The sequence below is a fragment of the Stegastes partitus genome, unplaced genomic scaffold (assembly GCF_000690725.1).
Source record: "Stegastes partitus isolate 25-593 unplaced genomic scaffold, Stegastes_partitus-1.0.2 Scaffold136, whole genome shotgun sequence".
Classification (NCBI taxonomy): domain Eukaryota; kingdom Metazoa; phylum Chordata; class Actinopteri; family Pomacentridae; genus Stegastes; species Stegastes partitus.
Genome location: NW_007577867.1, coordinates 250,370 through 255,436, shown reverse-complemented (window position 1 = coordinate 255,436; position 5,067 = coordinate 250,370). Strand labels below are relative to the sequence as shown.

The following is a 5,067-nucleotide window of genomic DNA, read 5'->3' as shown; positions in this document are numbered from 1 at the left end:
GTATAGATAATGGATGGATCTCATGAGCGAACCCCATGGCTGAGCGTTTCCATCTTAAAGCTACAGTGTGCAGGTGACAGTTTAAAAACAGACTTTTGGGGCTTCATGTGTAACCAATGTAAGCAACCGATTCCGTCACCGAGGAGGGACTTTCTGTATCATTATTCTTCTTCAGAATCATTTCTTTTAGTCGTATAGTTTAGTAGTTTAGTCGTATTAGCGTATTTGAGCAGAGTCGTAAGTGAGCTGGAGTGCTCGGGATGATAAAGAGGCAGGAACTCTGCACTTTCTAACTGTAGCAATCGTGTAAGGTTACGTTCAAACCATTTTAAAGAAGGATGGGATTACTTTCATGCAATTTAAAATAAATAAATAAATGTAACTGACACCAAGGAATGAGTTGTGTGGGTTTAGATCAAAGAACATAAAGGTTAGAAGTTGATTTTGTCACGTAAGCTGACCTTCAGACTACCCTTTGTTATTCTTTATTGGTAAAGCTCGGCTTAAATTATTGTTGTTGTAGATATAGATGCTAATGATAGGATAAGGATGCTCTTATTGTCTGTTCTGCTTCTTCATTAACAATGTTGTTAGCATTAGCCTGCTAGCTGAGCTCTACACTCAAAAGTCAAGCTAGCATCCATGTTGCCTGATAGGAATAGATCCCTCTTTTTTTTTTTTTGTAATTGACTGCATTCCACGGTGGTGAGCCAGTTCCAGGCTCCTGGTGGCGTTCCTGCTAGCGTTCCTGCTGGTTTACTGGCATTGCTTACTGGGACACTCGATATAACGGCGCCATCATTAATGAAATTAGCTTCACTTGTGCTCTCCCTGCTATGACAAGTCAACCTGATGTGGTCAGATAAGTGTTGTGCAAGTGTGATGTGGTCATTTTTATTTTATGGTGTTATGAAAACACTGCTGCTGGTTCAAATAAGCTGAAATATGAAAAGACTGCCTCATGCTTGTGTCCTGTGGCAGGAAAAGCCTCTGTGTTCTGAGCTCTTAATGCACTCAGGCCTCTGTGGCTGACCTGCAGGTTTGTGAAATGGGTGAGAGTGTGTCAGACATCCAAACTACTGGAGGCTTTTATTACCTCTTGCTTAAATATTTCAAGTAACGCAGTCCTGCAGCGAAACACTGTCACAGGTTTGGGGAGATTATAGATGCCATCAAGGTTTTATTAGGTCCTGTCCCGGTAAACGTCAGGGAACAGTCGCTTCTGCTCACCTCATAAACACTTTCTGCATTTGTGGCCTCAGAGGCCTACAGCTGAAGGACAGAAGACAAACCAGCAGCTTGGTGTCAAAGCAGGGCAGCTTTCGGTGGTATTAAGCAGTTTCTCACTGTCACCAAACGGAAACATGAACAGTGTCAACAAGAAGCACATTGTTAGAGCTGTGAACAAGAGAAGAATTTTTTAAGGGCGACCTCTAATGTAATGACACCAAATTTGATGGTGGGAAGCCTGAAATTATTTTCATAAATATGAATTTAAATGAAACAGTTGAAGTGCAAATGTGAGAAACACAAAAGCAGACACCAGTCGATGACATACTAAGATAAGAATGTGCATGTTTTTCACGCTTTTGTCGTTTTTTTTGCCATTTTAGTCAGTTTGTGTGCACTGCATTCAACTTGTCTGTACTAGTTTCATTTCATTTTACAAGTTTGTATATATTTTTTTAACTCATCAAGCATTTCGAATAAGAGCTTTATACATAAACTTGCTTGCTTCTTAGTAATTCCAAAACTTACTCATATCTGGAGATTCCCCCGGTCGGAGGGAAATGCCTGCTGTCGTGCTTTGTGGTTTTTGTGGAGACAGTGTGACGAAACTCATTCTTAGTTTGACTACAAGTTTAAGACTTTCCGACATTTTGTGCTCTTTCAGGCAGCGGTGGATTATACTAGATGTACCAGCCTGTGTGTTGATAAGGTTATGTTAGGTCATTCCTTTCTGGAAAACAACTCAAAACGTTAACCGCAAGCACAGTATAACCCACGTCATATAGAAAAGTTTGTTATAAATTTCCTGACTCCTTTTCCAGTAACTATCAGAAAACTAAACAGAATAATTCCTCGGCAGATATGGTGTGGAATTAATTATGTTAGTCTTCTGCTGTTGTGCACTCAGTTGGCACGAGATTCCTAAACGTTTAATTAGTGTCAGTGGGTTTACTGAGAGGGTGAGAATCATAACACAGATTGCCAAAAACAGTGTTTCGTCCAGCCATCCAGTCGGGTCTCCTGTGGCGTCTTTATGTTGCAGGACCGACATGACGCAGACGGAACATACTTTGCTCCTGAAGTACATGATACGGGGCGACGAAAATGGGAATTTGGGAGGAACAATTTCTTGGAAAGCACGCTTTGGTCAATTCCAGTAAGTTGCCGTGGCACGGGGCCGACTCACTTCGAACCCTCTCCCCATCCCCCGTCCCCTTTTTTCTCGACCCACTGACTTGTCTGCACAGGAAATAGTTGCTGTTTTTAGTCGACATGACTAAAGAATGAGAGTGATTGTACAGTGCATTTACGGCCCTCAGAGGACCAGACATCACAGACGGCACTTTTTCTCGGAATCAAAGAAGTCAGTCAATGAAATGAAGAATTTGCAGCCACGATGTCTGGTCTGATAGACATCTCATGTTGTATCAGTTACTTAAAGTAGCCCAATTTTGAACTTGAACAGTATTTTTTACACTATTCTAAGCTGCAACACCTTTAGTCGCCTGATTTCAGTAACACACAGCTCTCAAGATGGCAATGTCGGACTGTTGGTTGGTTTAAAACAGTTTTACATATATGTGTTTGTGTGTATATATATATATATACATGAAAAACAACTGGATGGATTGCCTCTAAATTCTATACAGACATTTACGATCACCAGAGCATGAGCATCAATGTTTTTTTATGCTTCTCTACTGCCACCAACAGGGTGAAACAAGGCCTGGCCTATTATCCATCCATTATCTATACACCGCTTAATCCTCACTAGGGTTGCGGGGCGGCTGGACCCTATCCCAGCTGACTCAGGGTGAAGGCAGGAGACACCCTGGACAGGTCACCAGTCTATCACAGGGCCACACTTAGAGACAGACAACCAAACACACTCACATTCACACCTACAGACAATTTAGAATCACCAATTAACCTCAACATGTTTTTGGATCTTGTGGGAGGAAGCCGGAGAACCTGGAGAGAACCCACGCTGCACGGGGAGAACATGCAAACTCCACACAGAAAGATCCTGGATGTCCTCATTGGGACGTGAACCGGTGACCTTCTAGCTACGGTGCTAACCACCGAACAACCTTGCAACCCCCCCGGCCTATCATGCACATGCAAAACACAGATAAAAAAAAAAGGCATTTCAATAGAGTTTCGTGTTGGAGTATGCCCTACTGACATCAGTTTCAAGTGATTGAATAATAACAATCAATGAAATATATATATTTTTAAAATGAATAAAAATCAGTGTCTGTCCATATTTATGTAGTTATTTAGTTGTCTATCAAAAGATAATGTAAATTAGAGGATTTTATATATAAATTAGAGGATAATACAAATAATCAGAAGATTTTTTTAAAATGTAAAATCCTCTAATTTATATTATCTCTTTATATATATATGTGTGTGTGTGTGTGTGTGTGTGTGTGTGTGTGTGTATGTATGTATAATATTCAAAATAGGTTCTTCACAAAGATAAAAAAACAAAACAAAACATGGAATCCAAATCCAGACTTTTTGGTTCGTCATACACTGTATGCAGCTCTGTTTTGCAGATGCAGTGTTTAAGGAAATTTAAATTGTTATAATCTATAACAAATGTTTAATTTTCTTTTGCGGTTGCTCTTTAATCAATCTGCAGATTTCAGTATTTGTCTAACTCGACCTGGATAATGTACAGTTTCATTAGTTTGAACTTCTGGGTGAGTTGTCGGCAAACAGCTGAACACTGAATCACCTTTAACTATGTCTTAACCACACTTTTTGTTATTACTTTTGCGTCATCTTCAGTAGCCAGAATGGAAAAAAAAAAAGAGAGAGAAAACCCAAATATTGTTGCCAGACCTACCAGCAGCACAAATGACTGGACCAGGATTTATTTTTCTGCTGACTCGACTCAAATCACATCAAATCTCCTTTATGAGTTGGCAATTAAATTTAATCACATGGCTGAGTTGAAACAAAATACTCGTCGGCGCTTGGCAAAAACACTGAGAACATAAACACAGAGCAGATCTTTGAAAGGCCGAAAACCAAGAACAGCAGTTTTGTCCTCAAAGAGCATATTTGATACCAAACAAGGCCTTGAATTATTCACGTCCACCGCTTTTTACTGTAACCTAGGGCTGAATACGTCATGGGGAGGAGACTGCCAGTATGAATTTGATAATTTAGCCAAATAAATCCTCCTGAAAAGTCATTCTGTTTCCCATTGGGACTTGTGGAAACAGGAACATATTTTAATATTGATTCAGTCGTGGAGCTTGATGTGTTGCAGTTCTCGACGGATCCTCTGGAGGGCTATACTCACCCATGGATTCAGCAGAGGAGCAGTTAAGAGTAGGTCTCGGCACGGCATGGCGTTCTTCCTTTCCTATTCTTTTCCCTTTTAAGCCTTCAAGGATCTCCCATGCAATGCAACATCTCGTGCGTTTAACATCTTGAATTATTAAACACTTCTATTTTGAATTACAATGCATTTTCAAGCGAGCATTTGATATTTCCCGGAGGTTTCTCACGACTTGTTTGAATATATTCTCCTTTAACCTTTCCAGCAAATCCCAGTTTTTCTCTTTTTTGAAACTTCTGTGTTTGTCTTGATGCGACTGTTCACCCCTTTGCGATTGCTCGAGTAGTATTCTTTAACAAATCTGTCGGCTGACGGTTACTTGATAACACTTTTAGTCTTTTAGTGTGTAAATGTTAAGGTTGAAATCACTGTGAATTAAGGCACATTTGTCCTATCGAATGAAGGCGCTGAAATCAGATATTACGCAGTAACACGAGACAAAAATAAATCCCTTTCCACTGTCTTTAGCCCGTGGTTACAGA

At 40.2% G+C, this 5,067-nt stretch overlaps 1 protein-coding gene across 1 annotated transcript in view; it reads right to left on the bottom strand.

The window, feature by feature from the left end:
* Window positions 1-69, bottom strand: part of lepb (leptin b) — a 3,524-nt gene extending 3,455 nt beyond the window's left edge. The window contains exon 1 of the mRNA XM_008278860.1: window positions 65-69. The gene's annotated coding sequence lies outside the window, so the exon portion shown is untranslated. The remainder of the gene's footprint in view (window positions 1-64) is intronic.
* Between the last annotated feature and the right edge of the window lie 4,998 nt (window positions 70-5,067).